The sequence below is a fragment of the Phyllostomus hastatus genome, unplaced genomic scaffold (assembly GCF_019186645.2).
Source record: "Phyllostomus hastatus isolate PE091 unplaced genomic scaffold, TTU_PhHast_1.1 phas_contig_137, whole genome shotgun sequence".
NCBI classification, from domain to species: Eukaryota; Metazoa; Chordata; class Mammalia; order Chiroptera; family Phyllostomidae; genus Phyllostomus; species Phyllostomus hastatus.
In genome coordinates this window covers 12772501-12790496 of record NW_025333583.1, presented here as the reverse complement: position 1 = coordinate 12790496, position 17996 = coordinate 12772501, and the positions used below count along the sequence as shown (strand labels likewise).

The 17996-nt window shown below is 35.8% G+C and overlaps 1 protein-coding gene across 14 annotated transcripts in view; it reads right to left on the bottom strand.

Annotated features, from left to right (window-relative positions):
- The window catches only part of IKZF2 (IKAROS family zinc finger 2), a 143397-nt gene that overhangs the window by 57428 nt on the left and 67973 nt on the right, over positions 1-17996 (bottom strand). The window contains exon 1 of one of the 14 annotated variants that reach the window (XM_045852134.1): positions 2959-3024. The exons of the other annotated variants lie outside the window; for them this stretch is intronic. The gene's annotated coding sequence lies outside the window, so the exon portion shown is untranslated. Of the gene's footprint in view, positions 1-2958; positions 3025-17996 lie in introns of those variants that run through there. 14 annotated transcript variants of the gene reach the window in all.

The window sequence follows — 17996 nt, the reverse complement described above, 5'->3', positions numbered from 1 at the left end:
TATTTTAATGTCTAAATTAAACATTCTACAATTTAAAACTTGATGTCTAGTATAATTTGATTCTATTAACCCTTAAACAAATTATTCCATTTCCTGGCCAGAAAAATAATGCAAAGGTATTACGATTTATTTGCACTATTTGAAATAATGCAATATTGACTGAGCTTATGGGATGTAAAAAAATGCTTTTCTAGATTAATTACTATCCAATTAGGGATTTATTTCTGTTTAGTTTCCAAAATATATTTTTCAATTTTTTTATTTTTAAAGGAAGCAAATACTAAGGAATTAGTGAAATATTTATTTCATACCGCTAAATAAAAGCTACCTAAAATATCATTCTTAAAAATTGGGGAAAAAGCCATTCAGGTATGATGTTTAAGTGGATTTTTATATGTTTGGTTTCTGTTGTGTAAGAATTCAAGGGGACAGTAAGGATCATTATTACTCACAAGCATCAATTTCTCCCTGTCTATGCCATGATACTAGGATGGTGTTATATACACTAATTGAATCAGTATGTCTACTGATTGAAGTTCCTTCTGAGCACATATATCTTTCCCTCTCTCAGACGTTTGAAACAGAAACACTAAATATGATTAAATCCATGTTAACAGCCCAGTAGCTGTTTAAATAATGTGTTAGAAAGACAAACTGCCCTCAAAACACTTCTGTAAAGCACAATTATTTACTAAGAACTTCTGGACAGTCTAAATAATTAAAGTGAAAGCATCACAACAACAATTATCTCAAGACATGTTCAGTTTCTTCAAATTTCCTCAACAAAATTTCGCACAATAGAAAACTTTATTTAACTGTGAGTAAATAAATGGGTAACTCTTGAAAAAGGTCTGCCCCAGAACACCCTTGAAGTGCCCGTTTATAAACGAAACAGGTGCACAGTCCCGACGCTGGTGGCCGCGGAACGCAGCGGAGCCAGGGCGGGCAGCATCCCACGTCCGCGCGCCACCTTGCCTCGCCTCGCTTTTCTTCGTCTCCACTCTCTGCTCTTTCCTATGTGGTCACAGGATGTATTTTAAAGACCCATCAGGAAAACTAGGTTAAGACTGTGCTGATTTCTGAAACACTGTTATTATTCTGAGAACAGTGTGGTAGAAAGTTACCCTGCACCCAAAGGCAGGAAACCAGGGTCTTTACCTGTCCTCCTACCACTTAACTCACTGTGGGACCTTGGGAAATTTATTTCAGCTTAGTCAGCTGCCTCATCTGGCATATGCAAAGCAACACTTGGTATTCCTAAAAATGTTAGGTTGGACAAAATAGTCTCTTTAGACTAAGGATTTAGGGCCCTAGTAATGATAACAGTAACAGTAATAGTGCAATTAATAATATTAAAGAAGGAACTTATACATTTTATAATTTAAAAAAGACAACTTCTGTCTCATGTAATACTCAAACAATGGTGAATTGGGAGTAGGGCAGCACAGATAAATGAATACATCCATGGTGTAAAAAGACTTTCCCAAGGACACAAAGTAAGTAAATGTGAGACTGGTATCAACTCAAGATTTGCCTCTTCGCCCAGCCATCTTTCTATGACATGATACTGGCTCTTCAATTAAACAAGTAACTAATATTAGTGTTAAAGTAAGGACAAATATCACTTATGGGTGCACAGATCTCTCAGATGTTATAAAACCATGTCCATTAGTTGAAGAGGATGCCAGGAATTCAAGTCCACAATAGTTAGATAGAATAAAGATTCTTTAAGTTTCCATAAACTCACCTACTTAATGAACCCTTTCTATTAAGTCTGGGATGCATACACCCACTCAAAACAACAAACTCTTAATTTGAAAATTTGCTTTGGTCTAGGGATAGGCCCATATAGTACAACTAGTTCCTGAAGAATCTGTCAATATTTGATAGGTAACCTGTCTCCTACTTTTTCAATGTTCCTTTGTCATAGTATGACTTACCAGTGGTAGGTAAAGACAGCTCTTTGAGAAATAAGTCAGTATTATCAACTTTAATCTCTAAACCAACAGTTTATGGAGGAAGGCATTTTAGGACTTCCACTGTGGTCGTTTGATAGCCTTATACCAGTTATTTTTATAAAAATAAATCACACCTATGATCAGCTCACAAAGCATTTCATTTGCACTTAAAAGAGAACTTCACAACAAAATAAATACAAAAAAACTGTCCTTTCTACCTGCTTGAAAAAAAGTGAAACAAGGGCAAGACATCTGACTCTCTGATGGCCTCCTCCCACGATATATGAAACCTCATAGAGCACACTCATCAGCAAAATGGCACAGGTTTACTGACCCTCACTCACAGTAGCACCATTGTAGACCAAGGATGAAGCTTCAATTTTTTCTTTGGCAGACTACTATTTCATGAGAAATGTACAATATGGAGAATATTCCTAGTTTAAATAGAAACGCCATAGGCAAACAATAGTCTATCCTGTTTTCCATCCTTCAAGTGAATGATTTTATTTGCCAAATCCTAAAGATTCAATATGTGCAATGTCTTGCATGCCCAATTCCTTTCCTTCACCTTCACAAGCAATACAGACCTTCAAGATTCCCCATGACCTTTTACCTAGAACAACTGCAACAGCTTTCTCATTGGTCCTTTTGGTCTTTTGTCACACTACTCCCCGGACTCATCCTGAAGAGTTGTTAGATTAATGTTTCTTAAAAAAAGCTGCTATTACTTTTTAAAAATATCTTAAATGACTGCCCGTTATCTACAAATTAAACACAAAGGTCTCGGTGTAGAATTTCAGGTCATGCACAGCACAGCTCCCTCCTATCCCCCGGCCACTCGTCCTATCAGTTATTCACGCCTTTCCCAGTCACTTTCCAGTCTTCTTCCTGGAACCCATCCCTTACAGCTCACTTACTGTTCCCCCTGCCTCCTGTTATTATTTACTGGAACCCTTCCTCCCTTCTATCACCATTAGCATCCTATTCAAGGCTCACTTACCTGCTACCGGTTTTCATGAAGTGTTTCCTGAGCACAGACACATTACAGAGACGTTAGCAGAGTATTCGCCTTAACTCTAGACTCCCGACATACAAGGTGCTTACTCCCTAGAGTGCACCATCCTTGAGAGGAAGTGTCTTTATTCACAGTTTTAAAACCATCTCATCTTTACATACTCAAGGTGCTCAATATGTGTTTGTTGAACAGCTATTGCTGATTTTCTTTTTTTTTTAAACCTCACCGGAGGATATAGTCATTGATTTTAGAGAAAGAGGAAGGAAGAGAGGAAAAGACAGAGAAAAACATCAAGGAGAGAAACATCGACGTCAAAGAGAAATATCAACAGGTTGCCTCCCCTATGTGCACCCCGACCAGGGATCAAACCCACAATCCACCATTTGGTGTATGGGACAATGCCCCAACCACCTGAGCCACTTGGCCAGGGCTGATTTTCTATTATACTTCTCTTTTTTAAGTTACAGAGACCATGCATAAATTAACCACAGGTAACAAATGAATATAGCAATAAAGAGTTAGGTTTCAAACACAAAATGTCATCAACCTAACATTAAGTACAGGGCTATTGTGTGACAGGGAAGACTAGGCACATTGTATGTTTTGCCTCACATAATCATGACAGCCACTCTGTAAGGTAAATATCATCCTCATTTTACAGATGAGAACACTAAAGCTCAGAATGAGTGACACCACTTATATGTCCAAGTCACACCTATTGGGAACCAGATCTGAGATGGAGCCCAGAACTAACTGACAAACAAATTCCTGCTACTCTCCCTTTGTCAACAAAAGCAAAGCAATTACTAGTTACTATAAAGAAAAAAACGTCAGCATGCTAAAGAAAAGTAACATAGAGCCAACGTGTGTCATCCGACATGTTTTTTCCGCATGTCTAATACAGGTGCAATAGTTTGCCAGCTTTAAGTAAAGGGAAATTTGTCTGAGAGCCTGCTTTGGAAGAAGACCAGCTTACACTGCCAGGTTTTTCTGAGCATGGATTTTATTTCATATAAGAGCAATCTACTTGAACTGGTGTTCGGCAACCATCTCTTTAATATAACTGTGGGAGGGGTTGTGAAGCAAATTACCTTGTGAAATTATCTATTTAATAATATAAGGGGAGTATAAAAAGGTTAACCAAACTTCTGAAAAGTAAAATCATTACTGTACAATCCAGCTGAGTGGGCATATTCCCGAAGGGACCCACACATTGTATCGCCAGAGGTCACTAAGGACGCTTAAACCAGGTCAGAAGGCAGTGCTGCTGGCATGCTAAAGAGACAGAGATAAGAAATGGAGCAGGGTTTCTATTACGGGGTGACAGCAACCGAGGGAAAAACCAAAGCCGTGAGAAGAGTTTCAGCAGCTTTGCTGAGTCTCTGAGCTAAAGTGACAGGGGAACTCAACAGCTTCCATACTGTGGGTTCAAGTATGTCAGTGCTGGTTGCCAAAATCTGGAACATACTCTCTGACAACCAAGGCTACAGACTTTCTTTCCTTGGTGTTCTCTGTGAACACTTCACCAACTGTGCAAAGTAAACAGTCAACATTTGGCCCCAGACTGCAGGATTGCTCAGTTAAAAGTATAAAACCAGTAAAATGTATGAAGTACTAGCAAAGAAGAAAAAAATTGTAGTGATGATTAAGGAAAATAAATCTGAACATCCACTCAGCAAATTTTAAAGATCAGTTGCAGATTCTTTATTTCCCACAATGTAGCAGCTGTTTTTTTTTTGTTTTTTGTTTTTTGTTTTTTCCCAATGCTCATACCTACTTTTCTACACGGAATGAATAAGACACTTTAGATAGTCATATAGAATACATGTTAAAAGGTAAAAAATAATTATAAAGCAACTAGGTAAGTAATAGAAATGGTAGATTAGAATATCTGTGTTTAAATTCTTTACAAGTGTGAATATTAAGAAGTCACTTAATATCTCCTTGCTTATGACTGTGTAAAGTGAGGACAGCATTCTTTATATAAAAATCCTAAGACTGAGAAAGCATGCAGTCACATAGAACAGGCAGTACAGCTCACAGTTAAGAGTCAGAGATCTGGATTCAGTGCCCTGATGTTCTAGACTAGCTTCTTTTCTTTATAAGTCACATGACCTTATAAAACCTCTCTGTCTCATTTTTCTCATTTTTATATATCAAGATCATGATCATACTTCCATCCTACAGCTGTTCTGAGTATTAAGTACAATTGAATATATAACTCTCTTAGAGCGATTTTACTTCTTATAGATCCACTATATGAAGCATATCATGAAGTGTAGAATACCAATGTAGGGGCACGTTTACCACAGAGAAGTACCAGGATGACACAGAAGGCTTCACAAAGGCAATGGCATTTGAGATCGCACTACAGGCTGGATGTGCTTTACGTAATAAGGAAGATAGATGGCACTCAAGACTGGGGCAAGCATGAAGTGAGGAGAAGGCATGGGGCCATGTTGGTTTAGAGTGACACCATTCCTTCCAGAAGGCATTCGTTCAACAGGGAAGATAGATAGAAAATATTCTAAAATCAAAGAAAGTTTAAAGTAGAATATTTTAGAGAACTAAAATAGAGTATTAAGAGAATTAATGCATGTAGAGCAGAAGTTTCAAAGACAACTTGACAGCTTATTAATAGACTTCAGATTCAAGAAACAGTATGAAGGAGGAAACTGCTTAGAATTTTTCATTCATTCATTCAAAATTACTCACTGAGCAGCTGCTCTGTACCAGGCACCACAAAGCAACAGTGAATAAGACAAAAATGGTGCCTGCTTTCATGGCACCTCTGAAATGTATGCATCTATGTATATATGTGTAAGTCTATGTATATATCTATATTTTGCTTTTATAAATGAGGAACTCATTCAAAGTAAAATACTGTGATGAGAAATATAATGATATGTAAGCCCTTGCCCCAGAACATGTTGATACTATAAAATGTCAGTGCCAAATGTAGAGCATAAATAACCAAGAAGTAGTCTCATAAGATCACTAGTTCAAAAAGTTGGCTTCTTCTGAATTATAAGTGGTTACTTTAAGCATGTCATCTATCTGTGAACTCAAGTTTTGATTATTCGATGAGGAGTCTGTCTCCATTTCTAGAACATTTTAAGCCAACTTTCTAAAGCTCATAACTAAAGCAGACAAAATATTCTTAAATGATGGCATAGTCCTGTGTATCATAGAAAGCAGATTAAACAAATATGTCCAATATAGTTTAAGGGCACACAAATAGTTTTTTTAAAAAATGCTTGTAAAGGTAAGTTAATACATTTATGAGATGTGAGAGAACTCAGTCATTTTAAACATACTTCTTTTACAATACTTGATGCTTTCTGGTCATAACATGAGTGGACTAAGTGTATACAAACTGAGTTTTATTTCTCCTTCTATTAACTTAACATTTAGTGCTGATTTTGCATCTTTTCACCTATAAAGGGGCAAGTCACTGTCTAAGAGATTTAGCTTCCTTATCTGTGAAATGGAGATAATTCTACTTATTTATGCAGGCAAAATAATTAAAAGCCTACTTGCCTGAAGCCGAGGTTCTTGAGGTCCCTTTAGTCTGTAGTGTATCTGATTCTAGGCTGTAACTTGCTGTGCTTGAGATTTTATGTAAAATATAGTTCGTGTAATAGGTAATAATTACTAACTACTCAGTGTCTCCATATAAATTTCTTTATGTAAAAAACCACTGGCATGACTGATGTCCAGGAGCTTTCCCCACCCCCCATGTTTTATTCTAGGAGTTTTACAAGTTTTCAGAGAGTAGAAAAGTATGCTGTCGAGGGCTGGAGGATGGGTGGGAAACACAGAGAGAGGATGGTAAAAGGGTAAAACTTTCAGCCATAAAATGCATGAAGACTGAGGATCTAATGTATAATATGGTGACTATGGTTGATAACAGTGTATTGGAAAATTAAATTTTGCTAAGAGTATAGCACTTAAATGTTCCCACCAAAAAAGAAGAGGAAGAAGAAGAAGAGGAAGAGGAAGAAGAGGAAGTAGAAGAGGAAGAAGAAGGAGGAGGAGGAGGGGAAAGAGAAGAAATAATAATAACATATGTGGGGTGATGGATGTGCTACTTAACTGAGCATTCCTAAATCTATGTCTCAATGTATTTCTGAAGGTCATAAATAAAAGCATGTTTAAATGTGAATGTACATTTAGACACTGTACATACACAGTAACCTGAGGGGTATGTACGTATGCTGTTCTTTATTAAGCAGAAGATAGTACCACATGATTAATATGCTGTCCCCATGTGCTTTGTTCAGTTGACTATTGGCCAGTATCCAGGAGGGGGAAACCGGCAAAGCAAATACAACATCCTCAAGACTTAAACAAATGAACAAAACAAGTGCTACAACAACCTTCACAAAGGCATAAACTCCTTAACTCAAACAGTGTTATGAAGACTCTTGAATTTTTCCTTTTTTCTGCTTTGTCCCTGTGCGGATGTGAACCCTGCCATTACAGGTGGCTTGTGGGTGCTTGCCAGTTCCCTCCCCATTCTGGACAAAGAGGCAAATTGCAGGTTTCCAAGGAGGGAGGATGCTGCGATGCTGCTGTAGCTGGGATGGCCTCAGCCCTTCACAGGGACTGTTCCAAGCCCAGGGATACCAGCTACCTTGCTGCTGTGACAAGTGGCCGCCAGGTTGTGTACTTTAAGTTACTGAAAATATACGAGTTGTAAGTTTCAGAGGCCTAGAATCTTCCTTTGCTTGAAGACAATGAACACACGAACCGATACAAGTCGCTGTACTTCTTTTCCACTTCCAAAATTAATTTAATTACTTTAGGGACACAAGAATGCCCAAATCTACATTTCTGTCACATTCCTCTTTTGAAGCTCACCGTGGTCACCCGCACTCCTAAGAGGCTGCCTTTTTTCCAGGCAGCACGTGCTTCCTCAAGGCTCCTCATTCTGTGGAAGCTGTCAGCAATTACGGCAATGAACTTCAAATCTTTTTCTTCTCCAACTACTGTAGTATTCTAGAAATAATGACACAACTTCTCCCTTTTTAAAATGTCAAGCTGACCACGTGGAAATTCAAGTGAGGTTTCTCCAGGAAGGCCCAAATGATAAGACATTTTTATGAGCCTTCCATTTAATCTCCTGTCCCATCACCGCGCTGCCTCACACCCTCACAGGGCAGCGGCGGCGGCCGGGACAAGCCGAAACTAAAACAAACCTCAGAAGCTGCCACTTGAAAAAAGTGAACAGTATGTGCCTGGCAACAGTTAGCCATATATATATATATATATATATACATACACACACACACACACATATATATTTAAATATAATGTATATAATATATTTATATATATATTTCTTTTTATCTGAAGCTACCATTTAGATTAATTTTATTTTCTTCTTCATAGTGCTGTTTGCAAGTAGTTTAAACCTGTTGCGTGATTAATTTACCTAACAGCCTGAAAGCCTTCCTTTAATTAGGCAATAATATTTAAAAAATTATATGCCCAGTACTTCTATTATTTTTCATGCATTTCAGGATTGAAATTACTTTCAACTGCCTGGTTCAAATGTTACATTCTGAAAGAAAAATAAAATATCTCTCCAAAATTTGAACTACCTTAAACTCATAAAGTTGTAACTACCTTAAACTCATTAAGTTGTAAAGTCCTAGCTGACACCAGAATTACAGATTTATAAGTCTAATAAGAATACAATAAAATCTTCATACAGTTTTTCAGACAATATAGAGAGCACATGACATAATTTTAACTATGCCCAATTCTAGCGAAGAGAGATATATTACTTAAAAAAGAGGTGCGCATAGATCAAGTAAGGTTTAAACGGCACATCTTCAACCATGCAAAGCAAAACAAATCAAGGTATAGGATTCCGATGGGTAGATTTTAAAGACAGGAAACCTAGCTTCTTTCTTGAGATGTTAACATTCTTGTCACAGCTCATGTCCTGCAGTGTGTGGTCGGGATCACCCTGGGCTACACTCCAGGATCAGGGACTTCACTGGCTTTCAGGATGCCACCTTCACATCCTCCTTTCCCATAGGAATAGGTAGATAAGTAAGCAAGTAAGTTTGCTCATGCAATTCGTGTTTGTAGTGTGCAGTCCGTACACTGGACAGTGCCCAGTGTTGGTGATACGGAGGTTAACAAGGCCAGCCTGGCTCACAGTCTGGCTCGGGATGGAGAGGATCCCAGTAATGTTGGTAGTTCTTAGGAATACAGTGGCAGGGGACACAGGTCTCAGTGACAAAATATACAGAGTTTGAGAGGAAGAAAAAGACAGGAGAGCCAATGATTGTGTCCAGGTCTCTCAAGAGAGTACAGATTGTTAAGGATCTTAAAGGTTAAATCCAGCACCAACAGGGCCATAGAGCTTCATTCATTATGTGGGCTGGTTTAAAATGGCTAGCAATGGAGGGAGTAGGTAAAAAGATAGGGAGAAGTACTAACATTTAGTGAAGGCTCATTTTGTGGGATGTCCTACAATATGAGCCATTTAATTTCAAACCAAGTCTTTTCTTCATCATAATGCTGAATAATACTGTGTTTCTGAACCAGCCAAATACCCTCATAATGTGTATCACTGAATACACATTTTGGTGGTCACAAAGGCCACCAAATGGGGGCAGGGACCCAGCTCCCACAAACAGGGGAATTCAGTGTTCATTTTCTATTGATGGCACCATCTTACAACATTCATATTTTACTAGGTACCAAACAAATATTTATTAGTAACTGACCTCAGAATAATACAGAACACAGATATGCTACATTAAGCAAAACATAAACTCATTTACTGAATAATGTGCAAACAAATGAAATGCAACATAATAAAGACAAGCGTGCAAAGAATTTGTAGAGAAAAGGAACTGAATAAAATAAATGGGTCCCCAAACTGAAATTTTCTGCCTCCTTTTAAAAGATGTAAAAAGTGTGAATGCTTATTAACACTGCAAATATATATGGATCACATACTCTGCTAAGCACCTAAGCTACGGTGGCATTCAAATCATACACAGTCTTTGCTTTCATATCCTGCTCATCTAGGTGAAGAAATATATGGGGAGACAGCAATCCTGCGTGAGTCTCTGTTTGTGGAGGAGGAACCTGGAATGAGAAAGGCTCAGAGCCAATTCACTGAAATTCCTGGAACTAAGGACTGGTAGCTCTACCATAAATCTCTTTATCAGTCGTAACTTTGTTTTGTTACTGTTTTAGTGATGTGAATTTTTGTTTTAGTATGTAAAAAAAGTAAATGAAGCAATACTTAATGTTGAAAATATACATGTAAGTATCAGTCAGAGTTTTTTTTACTAATTCCTACATTGTCTCCACAGATACAAATTATCTAATTGCCTTTTTTTACCATGAAGGTAGCCCCACAAAGTGAGTGAACTCCTCCAGACTAAAATAAAACACACACACACACACACACAATTTTAAAGAAAACCTAAAATGGAAGCTCTTCAATCCATTCTCTTCACCACCATTGGATACAAGATCACTCTGACAAGTAATGGAACATTTGGTCAAAAAGTAATAGCTTGTTTAAAATTTCTACCTGCTGATAATAGTTGCAAGCTTTCACTGTGCTGCCATATTATTAGTCTTAATGAAATTCACTTGTCAGTTCCATTTTGAAACAATGAATTCCTGCTAGGTATGACAAAGGTAAAATTAAAATCTCTTTTTCTAATCGAATCAACTAATGATGAAAAATTTTTAAAAAAAAGAAGGGGTAACTCAGAAACTTCTGTCACTAATTGGTCAAAAAAGATTAGTTTTAGATTCCTTTCCTTTGCTTTTTTTTCCCCTGCTACCACAGGTGATCTCTTCAAGTATTATAAGAAGGCAGAAGGTTTAAAGAGTTGGATTTACATAATTTCCTTAAAACCTACTTAAATAATAATATGTCATAAGTCCATACTCTTCATGATTTGAGGGAAGAGAGAAATGTAAACTATTTTTTTCCATTCCTTGAGAAACATCGTGAAGGTTAATAAAGGAAACAAATGTAGTTATGCAATACTAGGAAATGGTATACAATAAACCAACCACAGAAATAGAAGTAAGATGTCTAGATTTTACTGCTGGTTAGTAATGGATTTCAATGAGTAAAAATGAAGGTAAACATTGTGTATCTTAGTTTTCCAATGAGTAAATGGAAATAAACTAACTCCATATTTACCATAGAAGAACTTCACAAAAGTCATGCAGAAAACACTTCTAGGGAAGTATTATACAAATGTTTCCTTATAATCATAAAAATGCTTTTTAGTTATGACACAAAATTATTCAGCCCTTGATGGGCAACTGATAGAGAGCATGTCACACCCTTGAAGAATTCACTTTTTTATACCACAATAAAAGCAGCAGAAAATCAATGTACACTTTTATCTTTCCAAAATGCAAAGCTCATATTAAATATATAAAATTCAAATTAGAGAAGTGAAAACCACATTAGCTTCTAAAGAACCAGAGGCCTGTAAAAACTTATAAATAATGTAAATTAAGGAAATTCAGAATGACAGAACTGTATCTACAACAAACAAAATCTAGAGGCTGAGAAACAGTGAACTTCTGTTTCACCTATTAATCTCTGGGGTTCTGAAACTTGCACATATTCAACCAAATTTCTGCAACCATATTCCCCCAGCCCCTTGAATGCATGTTTTTTAACATCCTCTCAAACTTAATAAAGGAATAATTTTTATTATTGTGTTGCAAATGTCCAGAGCATCGATCAGACCAATTAAGATATAATAAAATAGCAAAAAGTAAGAACAAAAGAACTTCAACGAGGCAGATCCACCTCTGACTGAAAACAGGAACACGGTAGTATTTGTTCTTCACGCTTCTTCCCCAGTAACCCAATATAAAACTAAATGGAAAGAAATACACTTATCCTGACGTGATTGTAAGTATAAACAAATATTTATGTGAAAGATTAAAACTCAGACTAAACATTAGTCAGAATTGACAAAAGCACACAAAACGTGTTTTTTTTTAAACACTGATGTAGCACTAATCACAGCACAGAAGCAAACATTACATTTCACTTGGAATCTAGATTATGTGCTATACTTCAATATCTATTAAGTTTGGCTAGGCAAATAGAACAAATTTTGTGAAATTATTCCAATTAGAAAAAATCCCATTATACTGCTTTTAAAAATTCCACTCATCAAAAGTTTGAGCTTGTCGCTACAGTGATACGAAAATTATGACAAATTTATTTAAAGGCTCGCTAAATTTAAGCCTAATTTACTCAGTCCAGAGCGACAGACATGAGTACCGATCATCCATCGCAGTTTGTTTTCTTAAAACTAACTTTCAGGGACTTTAGGTCTGACTATGTGTATACTTTCCTAGGGAACAACCCTAATACGCACACAAATTAACTGTTTCCCAGCCAATCATCATGTGAATACGCTGTGACTGATACAACATAGACAACTCATACACAGATTTTAAAACACACAGACACAATAACAACTGTGCTTTTAAATCACTATTTGAATGATTACTATTTATCAAATTAATATAGGTTTCTTCCGTAAGACTTTTCCACACATGGAACCATTTGAACTAATACTAGACTTTTGTAAACAGAAAAAAAAAAAAAGAATTCAGCCTCATAAAGCCCCATTAAAACTCTCGAATTATTTCCAAGGATGGAGTTGTTCTGTTGATTACTACATAGTTTATCACTTATAGAAAAAGCCTGCTTGTAGGTATTCCAATTCTTTCTAAACAGTTAAGTAGGACAGGTTTCCTACTGTTGAATATTGTTATTTCTAAAAATAATAATAGCAATCCTAAATACAAGATATAACTGAGATATGAATGAAACAGAGAACTATTTGGAGGCAAATAAAGCATACCAGGCATATAATGAATGCTAAATGAAAATGAAATATGATAATTGGCAACGTAATTACACTGTCATAGAATCCACCTATGTATCTAGCATTTGTACTTTGTCCTTTATTTAAATTAAACGAAATAATGTATGTGCAGTGCTTTTTAACTCTAAAGTCAAATGAATGTGTTTACTACAATTATTCTGTTTTAGAATACATATTTAATATATGAATGGTAATAAATTGGATATTCATTTCTTTGTATTCGACACTATGGAGCAGTAATTCATTTTCAGTATTTCAGGAAAATTTCCAATATAATTTTAAATTAGAGGAAGCTTGAGAGATGTTCCAACTTCTATATTCAAATTCTACAATTCACAATAAAAAAATCAAAGAATACAAACTTAGAAAACCAGAAAGCATATAACTAATTCAAAACAACCATTTCAAGGAAAACCTGGTTCCCTTAAACAAAATACAATTACACATTGGCAGGAATTTACCAAAAGGTCCGTAGAACATCTTTATGTAGACTGCTTAAGAATAAAAATTTCCAACTTTTTGTAAGTAAAATTCCTCAATTCTGGTGTAGAAAAGTCTTATTTTAATGGTTTCTTAATGATCTAACTTTACAATATCAGAATTCTAACATCAAATGAGTAACATAATGAAGGAGAAATAGGTATACTAATTTGTCACTTGTTTACCTTATTGGTTCTTATACTGTACTCCTGAAAAGCACAAGGTTTCCTCCACATGCTAAGTCAAATTATCCCACAGCTAAAGTAAAATACAAGGTTTTTTTTCCCATCACAGAAAGTCAATTTCTACAACTTTTTAATTTTAAAATTTTATAAGAATTTATATTAAACCACTCCTATATTAACTTCCTTTTATCTCAAGTGAATGTGGCAAACACAAAATGTATGGAAATAGCAAACAATACGAGTAACAAAAATGGAAAACTGTCTAACATCTTTAGATTGTCAGTTTTTTGTTTCTTTTTTTAAGTGAGCTTGGGCTTCTAGTTGTGATTTCCTTCTTTGTATTTATAGAAAGGAAAAAAGATCATGTTCACAGCCACTTTGAATGATAGAATCATTCTTTACTTCTCTCTGAAATCTACTTTGTTTTTACCTATAACATAATTGTGTTGAATAAGGAAATCTTATATTCCTTTTTAACTTTAAAACTTTATGATCCCATGAGGAATCCCTTTAATAACTTTATACATTCTTGTACCCTCAAAGCTTTAACTGTAAACAGATTACTCTTGGGTCCTTTGGAAAAAAAATTTGTGAATACATCAATTTATGTTTAATTATGTGAATTTTAGAAGTATAAAAAATGGCTGAAATTAAGGAAATTTGAACATATGGGTAGCAATATTTTATACTCTCTTAAAATGTTAAAAGAAAAATAACACTTTAAACAAAAATATGAACGTATCCCCCTTCATGTTAAATTAGTTCTTTGATCCACAGCTACAACTATTATGTTCTTTTCAGAAACAAATTATGTCTTACACAGAATACAAGACTATTATTATGCCTCAGTTTATATTACAATGTAACTTATACTTAGGCAGTTCCATATAGTTCTCAAGCATTGTCAAATCTGTCATCTCTTTAGGTCTTCACACTACAATATGAGGTATATGCAATTCCTGTACATGCAAGGAAGCTGAATCCAAAAGCTCTCAACTGACTTGAGTAAAATCATAACGAATTAGTTGAAGAGCTGGGCTTTGATTTTATTGGTTTGTTGTTTTTGCTTTTAATCCAAATGCTGTACTTGTTCTTCCCTTTGAAATGTGAGGCCAGAAAAGGAATTTTACAATTCAGTGAAATAAAGTGAGTGGCTACCTAATGTTGACCATTAAATTCTCAATTACCTGCCTCATAAGCATGGGACAGATGAATGATGCACCCGAGTGGAATCTGTTGTCATTTCCTGAGACACCTAGTTCATTCTTCTCTCTTACTCATATGTCAACCTTGGAGCCAAACAATCTTCCCTAAGAGTTCTCTGTCTCCAGATCTATGAAGGGCAACAGCTGTGTGATGGGTACTGACTTCTGGAAAACCAGGATGACATGAAAGGACTGCTCATCATCATGAGGCTAACTCTATTGAAAAACGGCAAATACTGTATTTGTTATTGGTGTTTGTTTTGCTTTAATTTTCTTTAGTTTTAGAGTCGAAGTGAAAACGTTTATCACCAAAGGGTCCATCCATAAACCACCATCATAAATTTCTTGCACATTACCCACAGAGGGAGTTCATATGGTCTCACCAGTGTTGAGCAGGATACGTTTGCCAGTCCAAGTAAAACTGCATAAAGTGTGAATAAAATAGGCAAAGTATGTCATTTCCTTCATTTTTATTTTTTGCAGCCACTTCCATTTTACTCAAAGTGCTAACAGCCTTAAGGCACCCAGTAAGTGGCCATATGTTTTTCCACTCTCTAATCTGTGCTTTCCATAGCATTTTGTAAAGGAACACTGCCCATGCTTCCCTATCACCTGCAAAAATCAAAATTCACCTATCATTTTCCCTAATCTTTGGAGCCCCTCCAAAAGCTCTTAGGAAACCAATTACCTAATTTGAAAAACTGATGAGCTATTTCTAGCATAAAACTTGATTAACACTTCAAAATCATGTGTACCCCAATTCCACATCCTATACTTACAAATAAAAAGTTCAGAGGAACAAAAAGAAATAAACATACATATAAAGAAATTAAAAAAGATTGTCTTTATGGATTTATTTTAGAGGGGAAAGAAGGGAGAAAGTGGGGGAGAAAAACATCAATGTGAGAGAAAAACATTGAGTGATTGCCTTTCACATGCGCTTCCACTGGGGTCTGAACACACTACCCAGGAATGTTCCTGACTGGGAATTGAAAGGGTGACCTTTTGCTTTGCAGGACAATGCCCAACCAACTGAGCCACACTGGTCAGGGCATAATAATACTCTTAAGAGGAAAAGTAATAAACACCAAGCTTAAGCCACTATATATGCTCAATGCATGTGTGTGTGCATGTATGTGTGTATGTGTATATATACACACACATATACATATTTATATATGTATGTTATGTTCAGTTCTGATGTGGAGTAGAAAGTCTTTTGCTCATGCAGTAACTTACAAACATTGTGTTAGTGAGCTTCCAAAGAAGTTGGAGATCTGTTTTAAAAAAATCTGTGAGGGGATGTGGCTTGGGGTATAGCTAAAAGAAGACTACCAAGAATTAATAACTATTAAATCTGAGTGATGGATACATGAGAATTCATTAAACATCTACTCCTCTATATATTTAAATTGTTTTGTATTGAAAGTTAAGAGAAAAAGGGAAGAAAAGCTCAATCAATTGATTAATCACTCAGCACAGGGACAACAGTTATAAAAATGGAGCAAGTGCAATTTGGAAAGAAACTTTAAAGTTGTTGAAATAGAAAATAAGTGATCAAGAAGCAAAAAAAAATCTTATGGGGTAAAATTCAAGTTATTAAAACTATATGTAAAATATAGGAGAACTAAATGTTTATAAAATGCTTTCAAAGAATTTCTTAAATCTAATAAATTTTCATAGGTCCAATGAACGCTTTTTTTTAAAAAAAGCATTAATTTTCAAAACAGTGACAAATTTAAGATGAAATGTATGCACTAGCCATGGAAAGAAATTGTCTGAAACTATATGACAGCGAACGTATCGGTGACTCAAAACCTAACTCTAATAGCCTTAATAGCTGCAACACATATGGGGAAAAGGCCACTCACTAAGTTCTCTCCAGAATGCATTTACAGAGGAGATGGAATGTTTGGCACAGTCTGGAATCTTTCTTAAATTAGTTCCAATCATTAAAAATCCTTTTTATAAAGCTTGATTTTAATTTAAGGCTGGGATATTTTTTAGTGTAAATTTATTAAAGCTGATAAAAAAGCAATTAAGAGTTTTTGTGGATTTGTCCAACATTCATGAAGTTAGACAGAGTCATAAGCCCATAGGCTAGAAAAATGAATAAAGTGGAACCATTGCCCGTGAAACTCAAGAGGAAACATATTCAGGAAGACTCCCAACACAGGGAGCTAGCTATCCGGTGATTATCCAAGCAACCAACAAATTGGAGTATGGCCCAAAGGTTCATAGTATTATCCAGGATAGAAGGAAAAATGTACAGGTATATGAGTATGTCATTATTAGATTCAACTCAACTAGTATCCACACTACCCTCAAAGCAGATGCAAGACAGGTAACCCACAAAGATCTGAAATGAAGTAGCAGAAATCATTCATTCTTTTCAAATATTCATAAAACTACAAAGTCCAGAATAATGGGACTTTGGTGTGATGGGTGCATTAATAGAGGTATGGACTTGTATAGAGAAAGAGATATACAGGAAAGAATTACCAAAGACATTTGGGTGGGTTAAGGAAGGCTTCTCAAAGAAGATGACTAAACTCCACCTTGAAACATAAGGAGTTTGCCAGTCAAACTGGGTGGGAGGACATCCAGGCAGAGGGAATAATACCTATGCATGCAGTCAAGTATGAAAAAGAGAAGTGCAAGCAGTGGTGGCCAGAAACTAGTCATAGGGAAAGTGGGATTTAAGGGCAACAAACTCAGAACCCTCACAGTAGACCACAAACTCAGGCCCTGACCACACAGCTCCTGAATTCTCTCTGCTGAGGATCCACAACCTGAGTCTATGAAGGATATTCAGCTGTTGAGGTCAGAGGTCAGGCTACAAAGTCAGGCAGATTGGTAAATACATTTTGAAAAGAACTAGAGTAAAAGTAAACTATAGATATAATAAAGGTTTATAAAGAACCAGTGCAATACATGATCAGGTTAAAGATAAATAAAGCTGACTACAAATTACCCAATAAGTATGACAAAGCTAGGATTTTTTGGCAACATGCCAATGGGAAAATTAATTTTCCCTAGATGTATTCTACTCATTGTTGTGCACTATGTGCTGAAATAATTTACCATGAACTCCAGCGGCAATAACTATAGACTGAAGGCTTGCTATATAAAAATTAATGTGCTAAGTTTGGAGAATAAAAGAAATGATGAAGAATGATCCTTACACTCAAGAATTTTATAGCCAAATTAAAGAAATAAAACAGCTGCCTAAATATATG